Source organism: Nanorana parkeri, unplaced genomic scaffold, assembly GCF_000935625.1.
Source record: "Nanorana parkeri isolate BGI_ZX_2015 unplaced genomic scaffold, ASM93562v1 scaffold735, whole genome shotgun sequence".
In the NCBI taxonomy this organism is placed as follows: Eukaryota; Metazoa; Chordata; class Amphibia; order Anura; family Dicroglossidae; genus Nanorana; species Nanorana parkeri.
Window position 1 is genome coordinate 675,291 of NW_017307003.1, and position 23,941 is coordinate 699,231.

Here is a 23,941-nt window from a genome sequence, read left to right on the forward strand (position 1 = left end):
CTGCACTTCAGGACGGCCGAACATGCTGAGCATGTTCGGCCGACCCGAAGCCACCCGATGTACGGCTGATTTCAGCCGATATAGGGCTGAAATCAGCCGTACCAGCCTGACATGAATATCCGAACAGCATTCGGCTCACTTCACTTCACGTCGGTCTTTCATTCCGCTGCCTATGGCTGCTTAGTGAATAGACCCCTAATAAATCTCAGGAACCAGAGGGCATACATCCATGAGTCCTCAAAGAAATGAAGCTGGTTATTGCCAGACCATTGTTTTTAATCTTAAAGGACACATTGGGGATGGGAAAGGTACCTGAGAATTAGAGGAAAGTGAATGTGGTGCCGATAGGTAAGAAAGTTTTAAGATGGGTACCAGATAACTACAGGCCTGTCAGCCTTACATCAATAATATGCAAAGTTTATGAGAGATTGGTCAGGGATTATAATTATATTCAAAAATGTGCATGTGGAAACGGTATTGTAAGTACAATGCAGCATGGATTTATAATGGACAGTTCTTGTCACACAAATCTGTTGACATTCTATGAGGAAGAAAGTTGTAAGGTGGACAAGGGAATCCAAGTTAATTTAGTCTTTCTAGACCTTGCAAAGGCATTTGACACAGTACCCCACAAAGGGTTAATTTACAAACTAGATTTGATTGGCATTGAAGATCCTATATGTACATAGGTAGAACATTGGTTGCAGGACCACATCCAGAGGGTAAGGATAAATGGTTAATTCTCTAAATGGTCCAGAGAGGTGAGTGGAGTGCACCAGGGTTCAGTCTTAGGGCCAATTTTAGGGTTCAGTCTTAGGGCCAAAACGATATTGAGGTGGTAATAAGTAGCTCCCTGTCAGTGTTTGCTGATGATACGAAGCTATGCAGGGAAATACGTTCACAACAAGACATAGACAACCTCGATAAAATTGGAGAGTGGGCAGCAATGTGGCAGATGAGCTTTAATCTAGAAAAATGTAAGGTCATGCACTTGGGAGCTTAGAACATGCTTACTCAATACACCTTGGGTGGGGTTTTGCTGGGGAAAATGGAGAAGGATCTTGGGGTCCTTATAGACCACAGACTCATTAATAGCATGCAATGCCAAGCTTCAACTAATAAAGCTAGTAGTATATTATCTTGTAGTAAAAGAGGGATTTATTCACTGGATAGAAATATAATTTTGCCACTTTACAAAACAATGAGTACGCAATTCATTTCTGGTCCCCAATCCGTAGGCGGGATGTCCATGAGCTAGAAAAAGTTCAGAGACAGGCAACCAAATTCATGAGGGGCATGGAGGGCCTAGGTTATCGAGTATGCCTACAAAAATTAGAATTGTCCTCCTTAGAAAAGGGACGCTTAAGAGGTGACATGATCACAAAACTCACCAATAGGGGCAGAAGTTTTGAGAATGCACTACTTAAAACAAGTACCTCAAGGAAGACATGAGGGCACAACAAGAAATTTGTGGAGATTAGGAATAATCTGCGTATGGGGTATTTTACACTGAGAGTGGTACAAATATGGAATTCACGGCCACGAAAGTTGTATCAGTGGGAAACAAACTGCTTTCAAAAAACACTTGGATAGAGTTCCTCAGTTCACAAAACATACAGGGTTATGGAAATTCGCTATATATATTATACACACACACGCTATATAGATTAAACCGGATTGAGCTGCGTCTTTATTCAACCTACTATATGACTATGTAAAAATTAGGCTTTTACCATAAAACAGTGAGTGACGAATAGCTGTAATGTGCATATAAGGGTTTATTTAACTCTCCACAAGCTTTATAAGGAACATCCTTGATGGCAAGTGCCCCAGCTGCTGGGCCTTGAATCCATTATGCATAGGTAACCTTTGTACATTTATCTCTGCTTTAATTATGAGAACAATGTTTGCTAGCCAGAACTAAGCAAAATGAAAATTAGAATTTTTAAACTCATTAAACAGAAACCTAATGTGCAGACTGACATAAGGTGAAGGCAAATATTCTGTAGCTGCACAGCAGGTTAATGGACGCACATGTCATCCTTGTGACAAGTATCTTCTGAGATTATGGCAAAACAAAAATCTGACAAATATGTTTACTCAATGATATGACACAAAATCGCAAGGTGACATGTGATCCAAGCAGATGTTCTATAAACTGAATGTCATTGATGTCATTCTCAATGCTCTTGCTGATATTAAGATGTGCAAAAAAAGTGGTTTCAGTTTGATTTGGGAAAATATGTTTAATTTGTGGATGTTAAAAACTCAGCAGAAAAAAATATATAATTCTGATGTATTCACAAGGAGAGGAAAGAAAATGGTGATCTAACAAAACAGCATACTAGCCTCCAGCTGTTTAACTAGATCCACCCATAATGCTCAGCCTAGCCCATTTTATCAGTATCTGGGAAGGAAGCAGAATTTAAAGATGTAATTCTTTAGATATAGAAATCATATATTTAATGGAACATTATTCTACTCCATGTCCATGGTTTTCATATTTAGTGGAAGTTGACAAACCCAAATAATAAAATGTCAACAAAAATTAAAAAAATCTTCCAATACCATTATATGTGCATTTATTGTATTTTATGATTATGTTATTTGTCTGTAAAAAGCATCCTTTAAACATCCATAGCCCTGAGACAGCTACTGGGTGCTAACATCTTGTACGTGGTGTCAACAGCCCCAGCAGAATGAGAGCTGTCACTCAAGTGACACTTTCTAGTATTCCCCTATGCTCCTCCCCGACAGCTACATAAAAGGTTATGTAGGGAGGTGATGTAGGGATGGAGGTGCTAGGCCAGCACAGAGATAAGTAGACACTCCCAGAACAGGAAAGGGCTGTGACATGCAAGGAAGCAAGGTGCTAGGCTAGGGAATGGAGTCTTGCTGAAGTAGTGACATTTTCTATCAAGTTCAAAGTCTCTTTACAAGGGAATAAAACATATTTAAGGAAAGTAAAATCATTGTGCTTTTACCAGTAAATGTTTAAGTTGGTGGCATTATCTCTTTAAGCTTTGCTCAGCAGAAATAAATACAAATAAAACACATTTTACAATGTATAGCCACCCAACTTAGGTCTCCCAATGCAGCTATTCTCACTGCATACATTTTTCTTTCCACATACAGCCAACCTACAGCTTTTAATAACATCTTACCTGTTCACAGACCAAAGACTTGCTGGGTAATGGAGCGTTTCTCCTACAATACTTGTTTGCATATTATTGGCTACCAATACTACCAGTCACTGTAAAAACAATGGTCTGAAGCTCTTTTTTTAAATCTATGGAACTGACAAGAGTAGCGTGGGAGTGAAAGCATCCATTTTTGTCATTCTGTTTCTTTGTAGGAGGCCAATCTATTAAAAACAGCAAATCTATCTTAGCAGAGTTAATTGTGTATTTTTTTCTCCTATTCTAAACATGGGAATTGGTGAGAGAAAATACAAGAGGAAGAGTCTAAATTAGAAACTATTAATTATCTAAAAATAACAATAGCATAGATTTTACTTACTACTTGCTCATGAAGCACAGCTGAGTTGAAACGGCAATCAAAAATTCATCCAAACATGAATCCAGATTTTGATTTTCCTTAATATTAGGTTGCGCAGAAAACGGCAGACATCTGTTGATGAGAAAAAAAACAGCAATCAACACAGAATTTACATGGCAAGTGTGCTCAAACAGGAAAGGGATGGGAAACAATAATGCAAGTAATGTGTTTGGGAGAAATGATCTGAGCACAGCTCACCCTAAAAAACAATGGGACTAACTTGGAAACAATTTAAGAATATTGGGAGAAGAAGCAATAAACTGTGGCTGTGTGTGTAATTATTGAGAAAGGAATGGCATGCTGAATAGCTACTCAACATGCAAAGTGTTTTGTGAAATCTCAAATAGAGGTAATCAGTAACAATAATTAAACTTGACGTTAAGCATTCATTTGTTGATTTTATCATCTATCATGCAGTGCCCCCCCCCCCCCAAAGATTTAAGAGAGCTCACACTTGTCTGTTTCAAATGTTCTAAGACTTTAATGAGCCAGTGCATATAAACTTTGTATTTTTTACTCTTGGCAAACTGCCCAAATAGTGCTTACAACCTGTATCTTAATTTCAGAATATAAGAGAAACATCCATCCTATTAAGTTAACAAAGTATCAAAAATTGCTTGCAATTAAATGACCAAAAAAAATCTACTGGAGGCATGAAAATAACTGGGTGCCTTGTTTAAAATTATTGTGACAATCAGAATAACCTGAAACCTGCTACAACAAATTAAAATTAAATCAACATTGGTATAATAAAATGACAAACAGCAAAATAAAGTAACATAATTATGTAAAACAATGAAATAGCTATGACATTTACTCTCTAACTATGACCAGGGATAATGCTTATGACTCTTCATGGTCATTAAACTTATCATCATGGCTTTAATTAAAGATTTTGTAATTGTTTTCCAAAGCAAATAAAGACACATCTAGCAAATTAGAGGGTTTTAAACAGTGAAATAAACAATAGACTTAAATTTGTCATGTTTGTTCTTAAATAGCCATCTGTGCTCTATTGACCATTGCCGCAAACTCATTTCAGGGCAATTTCATAGAAGCAGTTTTACATCCATTGTTCAGGATATAAATCGAGACTGACACTCCCACTTGGCAAAAATACAGCATAACAGACTAGTAAAGGAGAACCTGTGAAAAGAACTTCCACTGTTGCTTTACTTTCAAATGTGTGACTTCTGTACTCCTGATCTTATCTTCCCTACCTAGAGAATCAATGGCCTGGAACAAGTATGCATGAAAACAAGATTGGAATGACAGACCTAAAGCTTGAACATTTAAAACAATAACAGCTTTTGTATTTCACATTATTCTACTTATGTGAGTAAATTGTTAGACGTCCGCTGTTATTAGTGACAGTTTGTAGTGATGGTAATAACCAATGATTTGTCTTGCTGGATCTGGCTCAATACACCTTATCGGCAGCACATATCAGGTACTGCTCCACAAGCACTCTAAAAGCATGCATAGTCTGGAATCAGGTATACTCTACATGTGGTATGTTATCTCTCAGAATTTCTTAAAACAATGATTCAACCAGGATTCTATATTCACTCTGACCGACAGATAAATGAAACATGGTTTTATAAAATATAAAACCATGTGAAGCATGGTTTTATAAAATATGACAAAAATAATATGTGAAGACATTCAAAATTATTTTTAGATACATATTTTAATGACCAAAAAGCAAATTGTGCTAACTTCAAATAACAGTCTTTGTAAAAAAAGCAGATAGGATTTAAAATATACACATCTTGCAGAAATATGGGGGGGTGCCATGGCTGACTTTCTTTTTGAAAATGCAATGTGCCTGGCTGCATACATTTGTTTTGCAAGTTGTGCAAAACTAATACACTTAGTAAAATAATGAAAAATGTGTAAACATTCCCATACTCCACCAATGTCTACTAAAATAATTGCCCTTTAAAAAAAAAAATCCCAAATGCAAGTATAGCATGCTTCAAATCTTTAGTTCAAGGTAAATACCACCAAACAATCTCTGTAAAAAATGTTTTTTTTTTAAAAAACCATAAAGAGACCTGTGTCAAAAGTTTTAAATGCTCTCCCTCTAAAAGACAAAATCCACAGGGACTTAAATCCTAAACAGAATTTGCAACTTCAAATGCTTTCAGTGCCCAACAAAAAATGCTAAATAGTGCAGTATATTCAACACACCTAGACCCGCACTGCAAAACAAAAAGAGCAGCAACAACATTCAACATTCCAAGTAATCGTGACATCACAGGCTCTGTCCAACTCATTTTACCCAGCAGGATTTCAGTGGGGAAAGTGAGAAAGTCCAATTGGATGAAACTGCCATGGTGGAAGTCCTAAAGGATGAAAAGTGGTAGGTGGAAAATGCAGGACTGAAAGTTTTTGTAATATTGCCTCTTACTGGTAAGTGAGTTTTAGAAAAGCATTTGGTGATAGTCACTCTACACTAAATGTGGGATGTGGTGGAAATGACTTTATCCTCCACTTTTTTTTATTTATTTACTAATATAATAATGCAATAATAACAGATAATTCAAAATTGCTTCCTTTTAAGTAATGACAATGAAACGTTGACATGAACTCTCTAAATTATAAAGCCATTCATTGACATATGTAACAAATGAAAAAATATTTTACTTGAAATAAAATATGCACCATACCTTAAATCTTATCAGACTTATGAATAACAAAAGCTTTAAGATTATAACAAGCTGCAGTCATATAATTTTATAAACCGTTGTTTGTGCTTGACAATGTAATTATGTGGCTTTGAAAAGAAATACTAGTTTCCTACCAGCCAGTAATAGCCATGCACACTGATTCCATGATCAAATGACATTAATTGAAGACCTTACCTTCTAAAGCAGCTATTACATCTCCTCCTATTACTTAAAGATGAATAGGCTCTGTTGGGCACTGGAATAAAAGTAATGCTTGTACTTGTAGTCTAAACTATAATTTGAAACAATACCTATTTTGTATGTGCAGAAAATGAACATTTGAAGAACAAGGGGATTTTTAATTGAGTGAAGGGTCCATACATAAAAATCACCAGTGTTTGGTTTTCCCATAGAATGCAATTTTTGCAGTACATTGGATACCTTGCTTAAGCACATTGGTTGACTGTACTTGCGAACAGGATTGGTCTCTAAGTACATCCTAAATGCACAATAATTATCATTCAGTCTCCTAATTGTTCTGTCAACATACAATACAGTTTGCTATAAAACCTCCCTAAGTAGAGAAAAGAGTGCATTTGTGTAAATTATTATGCTATATTCTGGATAAATATAATTATAGGAGATTATTTGAAAAAATAATTGACTGTCAGATTTAAAACTTAGTCCCATTGGCCAGGAGTGCATGGCTCATAAAAAAATATATATTTTACTAGAAATTTCAGTGGAAAGGTACATTTTAGGGATCGAAAGACACAGTGCTTTGCATATATTGTATATTGACTGCTTTGAACATTTCCATATTTTACTAATAAAACCTGAAAATAAAATGACTCTAATACCATTGATTTACACAAAATAGTCAATAAAACTAAAGCATAATATATATATAGTGGTGACAGCTAGGAGGCTCCTGTGGCTGGAGCGCAAGAATTTGCCGTCCTGTAGCCTTGTTTGTAAAAAATTTGTTTCAAAAATTCATTTTAACTTTTGTTTTTGTTTTTGCTTCTAAATTGTTCCAGAATTGTTTAGTATTAAAATTTATTTTAAACAGATCTATTCCTCTTACCACATTGCATAACAGTTGTGCGCTCGCCTTTTTACCGTTTTTATCTTACAGAAAACATGACCCATACCCCCACATCAATGGGCCCCCTCAGGTATGAACCCAAAGTTCAACATTTTCCTTGTTATGCCTTACAGATCGAAGAGAGCTGCCACCCATTTAGATTGGATGGAAAGGCCTGGCTGTTGCTTTTTACTACATTAGCTGTAGGTAGGATTTTTGTAATATCATTCTTCAAAACTACATAACGTTTTCAGCCTCTCTCATTCATTTTCAAATCTTAACTGAACAAACTCAAGAGAAAAGCTGATTGGTTGCCATGCACAGCTGTTCTAGATTTTGTCTGCTCCAGTTTTGATAAATTCCCCCCAAAGTGTCTTGGGAAGGTTTTTGCAACTCTAAGAGCTTTAAAGACCCTGTGCCTGGAACAGCAGGCTCATCCTCCCAAATGCCTGATATAATGCACCGCATCCGCTTAGAAACAACACCTTGTAAATCTCATATGAAATTAGCTGAAATACAGTATCTTCAGCAGTAGAATGTAAGGATCTGAATCAGAGATGAAAATTAGGGCCTCAGGCACACTTAGAGATGGAGGCTAAGTAGAGTCATAATTAGACATGGATGGCACCGGAGCATGCTTGGAGCATATGCAACCATTAAATGTGCACTAACTGACAAAAAATCCAAGTGGATATAAGGGGTCTTGTGACCACAAAAAGGTCTCTACCTTACGTGGCAGACCTATAGAAGACTATGATGACAATATGTCAAGGTAACGTGCATGGGTGTCCCCACACCGCATGCAGGTACCCATGCAGATAGACCAAATTAGTGTGACCACACTGGATGAGGTTATGCACAAGGTTTAATTGTTACACTGCAAACAAAACTACAAACCCCATCAACCCCCACAGGTTAGCAGTGAAGTAACAATAACACGGTTGAAACAAACACACCTACAGCCAGGGGCAACAGAAAACAGGAACAAGGCTAGGGACTGCAGATAGATAGCAGGGTTCAGGATACAGGAAGAGTGGTCAGGTAACAAGCTGGGTCATTAACAGAGGGCAGCACGGTACAGGAACAGGATCCAAGAAGAGTGGTCAGGTAACAAGCCGGGTCAGTGACGTATTTGCAGATAGGTAGCAGGGTTCAGGTAGTAGGGTTACAGGACACGGGAGTCAGTAAGGGGCAGGCGACGCAATACTGAGCCAGCTTCCTGACTGCAGGGAGGGCCTAAATACCCTCCCAGGAAGCACCAGGTGATGGGATGCTCACTCACAGCTGGGGCACACCCACAGGTGTGTACTGGAGCTGCAGGTGCCAGCACCACCCAGTGGTGGTCTGGCTCCTGACAGCTCCTGGCTGCTGGAGACACCCGCAGGCGAGCACAGGAACTGCAGGACCTGGCTCCAGTGCCACCTGGGGGTGCTCTGGATCCTGACACAATAACCAAATCGTAATAGGGTAGAAAGCCATTACTGCTCATTATCACTATGAGAAAACAGTCTCTGTAGTGAAGTACGCTGATGGTGACATTATGTTGTAGGATTCAGCCAAATACAGAGCAACTCTTGAGAAAAACCTGTTTCAGTTTTCAAGAAATGAAGAGTGTGAGGCAAAGGGGGTGATTTACTAACCTAAAACACACACACGCACCAGGTGCGTATGCATTTTTACACAGCAAAACGTATTTATCAACCAAACACGAGCAACGTGTCACATTTTCACGCCGTTATGGCGCGTTTTTATGTATTTACGTACGTGCGCGTCATGTAGCATGCGCCATAGGCTACACGCCGCTCTAATAGCGGCATGCAAGTCTCTAAAAGCATATTTCCACTAATGCCATATATGGAAAAATCATGCACATGATGCATATATAATGCTGCTTCACAGTTTAGACAAAAATGGTTAGCTCATGCATTTACATTCCTGCATTCATCAACGCAAGCAACACAACGTAGAGCTAATTTACACAACATCACCTTGCAATTCATGCAGGGCTTTGCACAACACACCTGCTGGGTGTGTACACACTACAAAGGTGTCTAGATTCCACCAATAGATCATGCTGGGAGGGAACACACTACAGAGGTGTATACTTGTTCGTGGCGTGTTTATAAGGTTAGTAAATCAACCCCAAAGTTTCATCTTTCAGCAGGACAATAAGCGTGTATACACAGCTAAAGTTACACTAGAGTAATTAAAAACTAAGAACCTGAATGTTTTAGAATGTGTAGTTAACGTCCATCCCTCTATTCAATTGAAAATCTGTAGCAAGACTTGAAAATGACTGTTTATCCCCAGTCCCTACCACAGCCAAACAGTGCTAAAGCAATTGGCAAAAATTAAAAGATCCAGATATGCAAAGCTGTGAGAAACTAACCTTACACTGGTTAGTCTCTCAACTGCAGCTAATGGTATTAACTCAAGAGGTTAAATCAACAAATGTCTGTTTCTTTGTGTAAACTTTGTTGCATAATTAAAAACAAAACAAAACAAAAAAAACAGCATTTATTCGCACATTTAAAGTGGCAGTTTTAATGTGTAAAATAAATGGTAAATTCTATTAAAATTCTCCTTTATAACTTAGGCTTAATTTCTAAGAATCTTACAAAAACAATATTGCATTAAAAAGCAAAAAATATAATATGGAAAACACAGGTTTACAGAAATAGCAAATAACACAAAGAATTCAGCTATAAATAATTGGAAGAAACAGATATTAAAACAGGTAGATAAAGCTTCAGCTATTATGAGACTGAAAAATGATACCCACTATTTGGGTTAAAATGATATCAACTTTAATCCCCTAACCTCTTTTTTTCAGTAACTTCCCACCAGGCCTCAGTAGACAGCTGGAATTATGTTTCATAAGAATATATCCAGGAAGTTTATTACTACTTGTGAATGTAAATGTAAATAACAAAAACACCCTTACTAAAAATTAGAGAGGGCATTAGCCATGATCACATGGAGACCTCAGAACTAAAAAAATCCAATAAAGCAAAACAGGTTGAGAATATAATACAATACACTATATGCATTGTATCAGTCCAAAACACTTTTTTGTTTTAATGAGGAAAGTATGTAGATTCAGGAAGTCTAAAGTAGGGTACACATTGGTGGACGTTCGTGCACAAAATTTAATCAGAATGTTTGATAATGCCATCAGATATTGTAATTCGAAATTTTGCTTGCTATTTATTTTGATTTAACATTTGTTTGTGGAATGAATGGAGTTTCATTCACTGTTAACATTTCGTTCAAATCGAGAAAAAATTTCCAACAGGCTCCTTCAAATTTTTTCGGCACTGCAGTTGAAATTGATCATCGATTTGACTCCGATTTGACTCGATTTAACTACTGGAAACAAACATTCCAAAATCAATTTTGTTTGTACCAAATTATACTTAAAAGATTTGCAGAGCAGTCCAGTCAGCAGGAAAAGTAGGTCATTGGATAAGAAGAGCATAAGCAACCCAGACACAGTCTGAACCTGTTTTAGCCTCTGACAAAAGAAGACTGTGCAGGGTCTAAGCAGGGATTAAATCTATTCTATTCAACTGGCATTGGTTTAAATGTCAGCAATGATGAACTTCAGACAAGGGGTCCTCTCTCATCTTTGCCTGATGATCCTAAACAGATGTGAAGAGTTATACCAGAGAGTTATTGTCAACCAAATCAACAGAACTTTTAATTTCTGTGCACTGAAGTGAAATTGCAAACTCTCAGCTCTCAACAGTTCTTTTAAGATGCACTTAAAAAATGCTAGAGATGAGACTTGATGGTGCTTTAAATCTCTATGATACCCATCTTTGTACAGGTGCAGATGTGGAAGAAAAATACAAAAGTCCTCCCTGAGAAGAACTGAACCCATCAGATATAGCTATATGCTGCTTTAGCCAGTCTTTGTTGCCTTTTTCTAAATGTTCTTAAACCCCTCTGCATAGGTGCTGTGGCAGATAGGTTGTTAACCATTTGTTTTCTTTCAGCTAATTAAACGCAAAGAGGAAAAAAAAACACACATAAAATAATTTTTTTTAAATGTGCCTTCGGCATGCCATGAAAAGGAAAGAATATACGCCAACAATCAGTGAGTGGCAAATAAGTGAATACAATTTTCTCAGAGTAATGACATATGATATATAACGCTTTGCCTAAAACAACCGCCTGTAATGATTGAGCGAGTTTGGCTGAGGATCTCAGCTGCGGAGAGGCTTTGTGGATGGCTCAGGTGGGGGGTTCACACTTACACTCTTTAGTGTGGCTGAGTGAGGTTGGAACCCTTAACACATCATATGCCACCACAGGCTGTAATTGCAGAGATAACAACAAGTGAACCTTCCCTCTTTGCAATATTGTGGTTAGTTGGGGCCTGTGGGGATTTGTAGTTCAAAATAAAGTAGTTCACTCCACGAATGCAAAAAACTATAGCAACTACAGCAACTTGGCAGAGGAAAGAAAAGTAGTCCCGTATTTGTTTTGGTATACAGTAGTTCACTCCACTAATGCACTACTCTGCCGAAGGCAGCCAAGTGAATTACGGAGCCGAAGTGAACTGAGCTGAATGCTTTTCTTCTATTCCCTTCGGCCCCGTACGGCTGATTTCATACATCGGCTGAATTCGGCCGGCTTTGGTTCAACCGAAAATGCTCAGCACGTTTGACTCAGCCGAGCCAACATCTGAGTCAGCTGGGCCAAACCTTCGGCAGTTCACTCACTACCATTTGCCCTATTTTCATAGGGGCCGAATGGCAGTGAGTCAATAGCCGACTGCTGTCTTGACGTCACAGCCGGCTACGCTGAGTTGTTGTCATTTAATGACAGCCCAGTGTCCTCAAATAACCTGAGGATGCTGGGCTCTCAGTGAATGACAACTGACATCATGGCTGACCGTGCCCAGTTGTTTACATTTGTGGGGAGAACAGTCGGCTTCAGCAGACTGTTCTCCCTGCTTTGGCTTTGACTTCAGGTCAGCAAAGCCGAAGCATATGCTTTCGGCTCGGCTGAGCCGCTGGGCTGCCTTCGATCAGCCAAAGTTACTACTAGATCCTTCGGGTTCTTTGGGAATAATCCTCTATGTGTTGTCAAGCGTCCAACAGTCTACTATTATGCTTGAGGACCTAAAAAAAAAGTATAGGGATCTATTCACTGAGCTGCCGTAGGCAGCCGAGTGAACCACCGACCTAAAGCGAAGTGAGCCGAACGCTGTTCGGCTATTCATTTCAGGATGGTACGGCTGATTTTAGCCGTATATAAGCTAAAAACAGTCGTAAATTGGGTGGCTTCACATGGCTTCGGGTCGGCTGAACATGCTCAACATGTTCGGCCTACCCAAAGTGCAGAAGGAGTTCAACTCAGCCGATCCAACATCTGGATCGGCTAGGCCGAACCTCTGGCAGGCTACTCGCTGCTATTCGGTCTATTCTTATAGATGCCGAACAGCAGTGAGTGAATAGCAGAATGCAGCTGAGCGGCATTCGGCTCGGCTGTTCTGCTCGGTCCCTCTGTGGGACTGAGCAGAACAGAAAAAAAAAAAATAGAAAACGATTGTGCAGCGCTAGCAGTGACAGCTAGCTCCGCCCAACTGTTTTCTATTGGCCAGCGGTTCTGCTGCCGTCAAAAAAAAACATTTTCACCATAGGAATGCATTGCTAGATTCCTATTGGCTATTTCAATTTGCAATAGCCAATAGAAAACTAGCTATTGCACCCACCCTCTGACCTGATGTAGAACTGCAGGTCCCCTGTGCTGATTGACAGCAGCAGTGGGCGGGTGCAATAGCTAGTTGAAATTGAAATAGCCAATAGGAATCTAGCAATGCATTACTATGGTGAAAGTTTTTATTTTTTGTATTTTTTTTTATTCTGAGGACAGCCAACGGCTCCATGTCAGAATAAAAAAAAGAAAAAGCAGTGTTTCTCTCCTGGAGCGCTCGGGACTCCCGGAGCGCCCGGGAGAGTTGGGCTGTCTGGAGATCAGTGTCCCTGGTTAGCTGGCCACCTTCGGCTTTCACCTCGGCTCAGCATATGCCTTCGGCTCAACTGAGCCGCTTGACTTCGGGAGCTGTACGGGCTATAGTGAATAGCCCGTACAGCAGCCCTTCGGTTCTACTGAACCGAAGGGGTCCTGGGGCCGAAGCTAGCCGAAGGATCGGCCGAAGCTACGGCTAGATCCTTCGGCTGCTTCGTGAATAGACCACATAATCTACTGTTTCTAAGTGGTTGTATAAAAAATATTCAAATAGGCCATCGTGTACCTTTTGTTACATTTCTGAACTAATGTACTGTACCAAATTTGTTTTGCTGCTGCCAAAGGAATTAGCATGGTACAGCAACACCTATGTAGTTTCGTCTGGTGGACATTTATTACTGAGAAAAGCACCAATATTATATCTACGTAAAAAAAAATATATATATATCTTTGCACAAGACTTTATGTATACTTTTGTTCATTTATATATTCTCACTGCCTGGTATGGTGAACAAACATGCAGTACAATTATCCTCACCAGAGTTTTTAAAACTTAAATGACCAGACCAAGTTTAGCAGCATCAGTATGCGTCAGTTAACTTAATAACTTTATGTCTGAATCATCAGTTTGACAGTCTTTCTCTGAACTAGGAACACACAAATTGGGCACTCCAAGTTCTCTGTTGCAAGGTTAATTCATATTCTCAGGGCAAGGGACATTTAACATTTGGACTTTAAAACTAATTTTGTGGTCATGAAGAAGTTATGCTCCACACTTTGTGTTGACAAGCTGTTGTTGGTGCTGTTGACAGGTGCAACGGTTTGTCTGGATAATATATATTATAGCTGATAAAAGGTTGGGAATGCCAGAGCAGATAAAGTATGTGCTCAATATGATAAAGAAAATATTTACACTATATGCTATTTAATGACATATTAAGACCTAAAAATTATTATTTGTATAAATAAACAAAAGTATACTTTCAACACACCCCTGATCTTAAACTTTAATGCTAACTTTAAACTTTAATGCTAACTTAAAAAAAGACCATGGGACCCCCCCTAAATCAATACAAGACCCTTATCCAAGCATCTGGGGGAGGGAGGCAGCATGCATGTGCAATTCCAGGCCATATGCACCCGCCCCCTCATGGGGGTCTATGGGGGAATATGGGAACTTATCGCAATCTGGAAGTCCCCTACATGAATCACTAAGGTTACTCATTCATCAACAAGAATGACAAAGTACATGAATATACTTGATAAAGTCATTTATTTAAAAAAAAGTCCTACAGTCAATCATAATGAACGACCATTCTAAGGACCCCAGATACAAACATGATGAACCACTTATAGCAATCTTCATTTAATGATCTTTTGACATAACTGACAGATGCATGGCTGGCTGCTAAATGTCAACAAACCAGCCAGAGATGCCAGGGTGACATCATTGACCAAATATGCCGGTGGCTGATAGAACATCATATGATGATATGATCATTGGCTGATAGAACACAGACATACACTTGTATCCTAGCAACCAAGGACTGTATGGTAGAAAAAGGTAGATTTTTAAGGGTACTGCTTTGGTACAATAATAATTTTATATATTCCCTATAAGGCAGCAAATCTTCACATTTTGAGAATAGGTCTACTTTAACTTTCCCATCTAGACATGCATGCATGCAGATTCTGATCTCTTAGATGGATAAGAAGGAGTAAATACACATAAGAGATATGCTGGGATGCTCTCCATTACAGAACACAACTGCAAGCTGTCAACGTCTTCCCCAATCCAAATTTTGGATTGCAGAAATGAAGATTGTAAGCCTGTCAGCTACTTAACATGCATTTAACAATTATGAGGACCACATCATTTATTTGTACCACAAATGTGCATTTATTTTTTTTAAGAAAGAAACTACCCATTGAAACTAATTATGTTGTTTTACATGCCTTTTGATTTTGAAATATATTAAAATAGAAAGCAGTGAGGCTAACTCAGTGGTGGTCAACTTGGTAACTATAGGGAGCCTCAAGTGGTGCTCCTAACATGTCTAGGCTGCATAATTGCTTAGTTTTTGTAAGTCTGATATTATTACTTAGAATTGTATTAATGTGATTTAAAAGTTATTATTATTTTAATACAGGATTTGCCAACAGTTTGTTCAGTGCTTTAAAAATAAAGGTGTTTTACCTATATTTTATATATATACCAATGGTCTTCTAGAGTGCTGTTTCTTTAGGAATTCTCTTCCCCAGCTCCTTCCCTTATCAAACTGTGTACAAACCAGTGAGAAAGTGTGTGGTCTTACAGATTGACTTCTGTAAACAACTGGCTTTTTAGGACATTAAAGGTGAAATAGCTGAATATGTGAAAAGGAGACTAGAGTTTCAAAGACATTATTAATTATGCAGAATATGTTATATTTACCAGACTAAAGAGAAGAAAAATATTTTTTAAATGGTTCATTTTTTTCATCTTGACCATAATAAACAAAGGAAACTATGTAAAAAGCACTGTATGTTTTGTTTGATATTTTTGTTAATTGTGTATGAAAGACAGTGTTGGTTGATTGTGATAAGGTACACTTTGTTAACTGTGCAGCCGTACAACAGTCAATCTTCATAATACACATTGAAAGGAAAATTCACATACAAACCAGAAAAGAGTTTGAGGGAAGAGGAGAGGGGGACACTTTGCAACTTCTGATAAAAGAAAAGGTGCGGTGTGACAGACTAGCCTTTCTGGTAAAGGGCATGGTCTGGAATGGGGGGAGGGGGGGTGGTGGGCAATTTTCAGGAGAACTGCGTGTGACCCTGCAATTTAAAGCTGGTGCTTAACTGCTGAATAAACCTTCTCCTGTCATAACTGCTGTCTCTGGGTGACATTTTCAATTAGAAAGATAGGCTGAGAGACCCAACCAGACAGAGCGGAGAGGCTGGGAGTCATAAAACTTCTGTGTAAGCCATTGCTGCTAAGGCTACACTTGGCAGTGTATGTCCAGGCAGACATCTGACCTGAGTGACAGTGGGAACCTGCCTGCCAAGTTTGTATATTGGAAGTCTAAACTAGACACTGAGAGAACTAGTCCAGCATGGAGTCAAGGACTGGAACAGTTTCGTCTGCCTGAACGAGAAGACCAAGCTTTACATCAAATAGCAAGGAAGAAAGAAAACCTTTGTTGTTATGTGGTGCTAGAATATCCCCTTTGTGGAAAGAATCACATGTTGTTCTGCTTCAGTGGCAAAAAGTTAGAAAGCTCTTCATTTGATGCTGATCCCTACAACTGGGTGAGACTTTTATTGAAATTGGTGCATTCATAAAAGTCTTCTGTAAATGTTCCAAGCAAGGTAGTTGCCGTCCTGCACTGTTTTGTTGCCATATAAAGCAACCCATGCTTCTGGCTCTCTCAGTGTTTGTATTAGTCTGGGCCATCTGTCATGATCCTTCCTTGCAGCATGCATCATGATGTTTTAATCAGATAAAGGGAGCTGCAAAGCAAGTTGCACTGTTGTCTCTTCAGTTAAACTACAGTGCTCTGGGAATCACTACTCTTGTATTATTTGTAAAAATTTGTAAAGATGATGTGCATAGTGACACAAAACAGATGTAAAACAATAGTTTAAAAACCTAAAATTAAACTGACCCAAAGCTAGGCCACATCCACAAAGGACTTTTAGCTGTGGATTTGTGCAGAAAAAAAACGTAGATTCTTGAGGCAGGAATCACAGGCAAGCCCATTTGTTCCATGGCTGTCTGCATGTTATCAGAGGTGGAACAATTACCTCCAGTTAGTGATAGATGATTGCCCCTAGATGCAATCTCTCATGTTCCATCTAAAATTACATGCAGGCAACCACAGACAGATGCAGCCACTGTCAACCAGTCATTTGCTTGAAAGGGAAATGCAGCCGCAGCTGAATGGACCCACCTGTGATTTCTGCTAAAAGAATCTGAAAGTTCTTGCTGCAGCTTATAGCCCCAAGTGAATGTGGCCTCATAGTTTTCCTTTAATGCAGCCTTGGTTGGTTAGATTTTATTTAGATTTATTTAGATTTATTTAGATTTATTTATTTATTTGTCACATACATAATCGTACAAGTATGATATGCAGTGAAATGCTTACACGACTGCAAGAAGGAGAGGGAGAACAAGTAGAGAGAAGAATCAATAATAATATAAGACTTTTACATCACAAAATAAAATATCAATGTTAAAATTTAAATATTAAAAATTAAATTAGACTAAAAATGCAAATACAGTATGAAGTGTAAAGTGTGCGAGTGCTAACAGCAGCAATATGGAGTGAATGAATTAAGGTGATGACCAGCAGTGTATTGACCTTTCTTTGACCATTCTTTTTAAAGTGCAGATGTGCAGTAAATGTGAGTGTAAGAACATTTACCTAATCAGGCAGTAGAATGTATGTCTATATAGAGATCTGATTGAGAGACCGTATAGCCTGAGGGAAGAAGCTTCTCCTCAGTCTCTCTGTGTTGGCCTTCAGGGAGCGAAAACGCTTCCCAGACCTCAACAAAGAGAAAAGTCCATTATTGGGATGGCTGGGGTCCCTCACGATATTCCTGGCCTTGGTCCAGCACCGCTTGCTGTAGATCGAATTCAGGTCAGGGAGTTTAGTTCGGATGATTCTCTCAGCTGATCGCACCACCCTCTGAAGAGCTCGTCTGTCCTGCACGCTGCTGTTCCCAAACCAGGTAGTGGTGTTTCCCATCAGGATGCTCTCTATGGTGCAGGAGTAAAAATTCCTAAGCACCCTAGCGGGCAGTCTGAAGTCTCTCAAGCGTCTAAGATGGAAAAGACGCTGCCGAGCCTTTTTCACCACGGTGTTGATATGACAGGACCATGACAGGTCCTGCGAGATGTGTACGCCAAGGTATCTGAAGCTATCCACTCTCTCCACTGGGCTCTTGTTGATCATGGGGGTCTGGTAATTCTCCTGCTCTTTACTAAAGTCCACTATCAACTCCTTTGTCTTGCTGACATTGAGGAGGAGGTTGTTCCTTTGGCACCAGTTCTCCAGATTCCTAATCTCCTCCAGGTAGGCCGTCTCATTGTTGCCGGTAATCAGTCCAACCACAACGGTATCATCAGCAAACTTTATGATTGTAGTGGAGTTGGTAGAGGCCGTGCAGTCATAAGTGTACAATGAGTACAGCAGGGGGCTCAAAACACAACCCTCAGGGGTTCCAGTGCTGAGGGTGAGGGAGGCTGATACATGTCTGCCCATTCTTACTGCTTGTGGTCTGCCAGTAAGAAAGTTGGAGATCCACTGACCATGGTGACAGCAATGTTATGGTAAAACACTGCAATGTTGATACAGTCAATGGACAACAAGCTTTTTTCACTCTTCTTTATTTTCACTTACACATACACAAACTGATCAAAACTGCTGATTTCCACATATCTGCTCTAGAGCACCTGAGAATATAATTATTCTGCAGCTAAGTTTAGTAAGTCTTGAATTATTTTGCAAACACAACACAGGACACCTTATCATCAGCAGTGTCTAAAATAATTTAAGTCTGCACAATGTTATTGAAACAAGTGATTATATTTTTTCGGAAATAACAGACTGTATCTCAAGAAATGTTGCCTTTTCCTTTCATGCTTTAATATATTTCAGAGGAAGATTAAACAGCACAAAGCTTATCTCTGAACACTGTATATAGCAGTTCAATATATTTAATGTTTGTGATATTAGGGCTATGAATGTGACATAGCTGGGATGTAATATAAGTCTGGACTTTACACAGATGAAGGAAACAGTATCACATTTATAGAAGATACAAAGCATACATTTATGAAGACAACAAGGGAAGGATAGCAAAGTTTTGAAGATTACAGTTATTTAAAGGCAACAAAAAGAACAATAAATATATGAAATTAAATATAAATATGTCTTTATTTTGCCATTGATAATAATGCACAAAGGGAACTAAAATGTTGGCTTATATGTTAGAATGATGGGGACTAGACATGTGCACCGGCAAAATAATTTGCTTTGGATGTGGTAATAAACAAATTTTCATTGCAGCAAGTGAAATAATTGCAGCAAGGGAAAAAATGCACAGGAAAGGGGGGGGGTTGTGGCAGATTCAGATTAACCCTCTGCCCGTAGACCCCCCACAACCACCAGGCCAAGGTTGTGGGGAAGAGGCTCATGGAATTGGGGACAAGGTACTATTCCAGGGGGCCCCTCCTTGGCAAAGCACCTCCCCATGTCGAGGGCATGTGGCCTGGTATGGTGCAGGAGGGGGGTGCAGGGGTTTTAGGGAGGACCTCTCTAGGGCTGCAACTAACGCTAATTTTCATAATCAATAAGTTGGCCGATTATTTTTTCAATTAATCGATTAAAAAAATATATTTTCTTTAAAATAAAATACACAAATGCAGTGTTACGCACATAACGTTAACTTCAGAATAAAACTGTATGCACAATTTTTGCAATCGCACCGCACATTTCAGTGGAGGCAATCACACTGCGGGTGGGAGGCGTGTTTGGGGTGCCATTGAAATTAATGGCACTGCAACGCACATCCTGCAGCAGAATTTGTTCAGGCTGAAACCAAAAATAACTTCCCACCTTTTTTATTTTTATTTTAATAACGGTTTGTATTATATTAGACATTTTAATTAGTTTCATGGATTTAAATTGAAAAAATCAAAGCCAATATAATAAAATAACTAAACTTTTTTTTTTTTTTAAAGCACAGCAAAATGTGACAAAAATACAAATCTATATAAAATTATATATATGTATAAAATATAAAAGCCCAGTCATCACTTTAGAGTTAGCCATGAATATTGACCTGATAATTATTGCTCACACTCTGGCGCACACAGCGATACCCAACATGTGTAGCACAATCGTCATATTCCTACATAACTGCACCCAACTTGCGTTTAGGTTAGTATGAGTTTGTTTGCGGGGTCAGGGGACTTTAAATCTTTTTTTCTCTATATTTTTTATTTTATTTAACTTTGTTGTTTTTTTTTTTACTTCATTGCTATCACATGGGGGGTGCTCACAGCACATTGGAGATGACAGGTTCTTTTTAAGGTGACATTAGGGTTACCTTTCCACTAGGGATGCAATGAAACTTTGGCTGCCGAACCATATCAGCAGAAAATAGTACTTTTGGCAAAATGCATAAAGTGCCGCCATCTTTCGGCTGAAATTGCGGTGCATCCTTAGTTTCTTTCCTCCACGCTGGGATCTGCTCTCTGTTCCCTCTGACACAGCACAGCGTCCAGCAGGGAGGAGAGAAACTGTCAGGAGCTGAGCGGGGCAGGGAGGAGAGCAATGTGAGTGTGTCACAGGAGGCTGAGCTCTCCTCCTGCACCACCCCGCTCAGCCTCCTGCACAGATCAGGAGAGCAGTGTGTGGGCAGAGACAGCTGTCAGCTGTCACTGAAGACCGAGGCGGCGTCAAATGAGACTGAGCTCTCCTTCCCGCACCACACACTCTGCATCCTGTGACAGCCGAACCAGGATGTAGAGCTGGTAATACAAACACTCAGCCATCAGTGATCGCTGAATGTTTATAAATAACTTAACATAGACATAGGGGTCTATTCACGAAGCTGCCGAAGGATCTGGCCGTAGCTAAGTTACTGTATACCAGTTATAAATGAATAGAAAGTGATCTACATCACTTCCTATTCATTCATGATTGTGTACATAGTTAAGCACACTATATCCACAATTTATGAATGAACAGGAACACTAGGTACAGTATAGAGGATTCCTGTTCATTCAGTGCTGGGGCTGCAGAAAAAAAAGAGTGTCCTCAATCTCTTTTTCCATTGTAAAAGGGAAAAATCAGAGGTCTGCTTAGATCGCTGATATTTCCCCAAAGTCCCCAACAGTAAAGTTAAAAAATAAAAATATTTAATAAAAATTAATAAAAATTAATAAAATATTTAAAAAAATTAAAAGTTTAGAAAAAAAAAATCATTTTCGGTTTGATTGATTAATTGATTGACAGCAGGCAGTGGTTGGCTGCAATATCCAGCCTGCTGTTGGCTACTGCAATTTAAAATAGCCAATAGCAGGCTGGCTATTGCTCCTAGCTGCTGGATGGGAGCAAGCAAGAGGGGGCATGGAGGAGCAGCGTGGACATAGAGGTGCAGTGGGGACATGGGGAGGAGCAGCAGGGAGGAGCAGTGGGGGAGACCAGTGGGGACGACCAGTGGGGACACAGAGAAGAGCAGTGGAGGCACCGGGGCATAAGCAGAGGCAACGGGGGATTGCAGAGGCACAGCATTCTCTCCTCCCGCTGGGCACCGGCTGCAGAAGCAGAACGCAGCATGTAGGGGCTCCCAGCGTGAAGGAGAAAGAAGAGGCAGAGCAGTGGAAGCAGGAGGCGGGAGAGTGAGTTTTGGAACTCTCCTGACCACTGAGCACTGGCTGCAGGGGTCTGTGTCCCCCCCCATCACCGCTGGAAGCAGCAGAGAATAAAGGGGACACAGAGCCAATGAAACAACTAATCAAACAATCAAAGAATCAATAATGAGAATCATTGACAATAATTCTCATGATCTATTATCATCGATTAAGCCAATTAGTTGTTTCAACCCTAGACCTCACACATTTTTTTTTTTGCCGTTGGGGTCCCCCTAAAATTCTCGCCAGACCTAAAGGGTCTGGTATGAATTGGGAGGGGACTCCACGCTGGTTTTTTATTCTAACGTTTAACAACACAAGTTTATTTCTGAATGACATTCGGAAAAAGATTCAGATGCATCTTAAATTTTGTTATTGGAAAGTTCGGATAGGTTCAGATTCGTAATTTTTTTATTCAGAATTTTGGATGCATGCGAATGTCTGAATTTCAGAAAGTTTAAAAATTAATCACACATGTCTAATTGGGAGAGTCCTCGATTTCAGGAGGGTATCTCTCCGAACAAAAAGTACTGTTGAGCTGTCCCTTTGGCTTCTAAGCCTTCTTAGTAACTGGTCTAGAAAAATGTCTGATTCTCCTCTGACTTCACAGGCTGCATACTTTTTTTGGGTAATGGAGTCAAACCATTGAAGCTAGAAGGATTCCAATTTCTGGAAAGAAGACAGCAATGGCAGCAATGTATTTCTCTCCTGACAGTGTTTTTCTAACTTTTACTTTGTGTAGGGATGCATGTACACAGTCTGGATTTAGTACATGATACAACAAATTCAGGTTCTGCTTGTGATGATCAATCAATGTAGCAGTGAAAGAAGACATATGAAATCTTAACCCTTGCAGTAGAGCTACCCCTGCACTGCAAGGGTTAAGTGCTTGTTTTGTCTAGGGAGCTAAAATGACAAATATACTATATACTATATACTATACTATATACTCACACAAACCTCTAGCTTACCAATGTCATCCACGAAACACTGCAACTAGTATAAAATCATAAATGCCATGCAGTAGTTTTAATCCAATCTACATGTAATGTGATTTATGTGAAGCTGTGCTTGCTCTGTGTTTGCTTTATGCAGAGCAAAGCAACAGGTCTACTATAATGCAGGCCCCCACAGCTAATTATACGTACCTTTTATTCACTCTTCTACCAGAGACATGGAGACTCTCTCTGAAGACTATCTCCCTGCCAGTGATGGCTGTCTGATCATTACGTCAACTCACAGCAGCACTGTCACAAAGATAAGGATCAGGACAGTTTTGTAGTCTGTTATTACATGATTCTATGATAAGCAACATTCGTCAACATTGAACAAGGCGCTCCTGTCCGAACATCTGAAAATGTATTGGGCGGCCGCAAATGATCTTGGGGCGGGCGCAGGCGCAGTTCAGATGTTCGGCTGGGAGATGAGGAGAGACACAGGGTAAGTATATGGAGCAGCGTGCACTTGCACAGACTCCGTGGGACATGAGAGAAGAGAAGGACAGAGGAGTCAGTGCTGGATTGGAGAACGGCACCAGCGCTGGAGGGACATCTGAAAACTACACTAAAGAAGAAGATGATCGGATTAAGAAGCATGATTTAAGGTAAGTCCCTACACTAACATTGGGGGGAGGGGGAAAATTAGCCTTTAATGTCACTTTAATCTGAATTCCATAATATGAATTTCAAAGCTTCAAGGATGCACACTCATCCGTCCAAAAATATCTATTATAAATATCTGATTCCTTAGAACAATTTTAATGAAGCAAATAAACATGCAGTTTAGGAGGTTTAGGAGAAGTGAAAGTTATTATTAATGGAGGCGGACGCAGCATATTGGGGGTAACATCTGGCCAAGCAAACAGCCTGTATTTACACTACGTTACTTATGTACTTTATATTCTGAAATAGACTATGTATAATTCCTATGGAGCATGTTACAGAACACTTACTGCGTTTTGTCTCCAAGGATTAGACAAGATTAAATCTTTGCTTACGTTAGGAAGAAAACACAAACCGCTAAAGACACAACATAAACAGCATACAAGAAGAAATTCCTATTAGGCAATGAACCAAAGCTTTTGTCTCAGGTGTAAACTTAAGAGCCACTCAAATAAATTAGCTACCAGCTAAGCCCATTCCTCTTGAATGTCTTAATGAAAGTGATAGATTAATAAAAAGTGTTGCCTTTGTAATGAACAATTCAAGTATTGTATAGCTCTAAGTGAAAACTGAA

The 23,941-nt window shown here is 39.4% G+C and overlaps 1 protein-coding gene across 1 annotated transcript in view; it reads right to left on the minus strand.

Moving 5' to 3' along the window:
- The window catches only part of SNTG1 (syntrophin gamma 1), a 324,127-nt gene that overhangs the window by 154,517 nt on the left and 145,669 nt on the right, over positions 1-23,941 (minus strand). Inside the window, exon 2 of the mRNA XM_018564206.1 lies at positions 3,520-3,630. The gene's annotated coding sequence lies outside the window, so the exon portion shown is untranslated. The remainder of the gene's footprint in view (positions 1-3,519; positions 3,631-23,941) is intronic.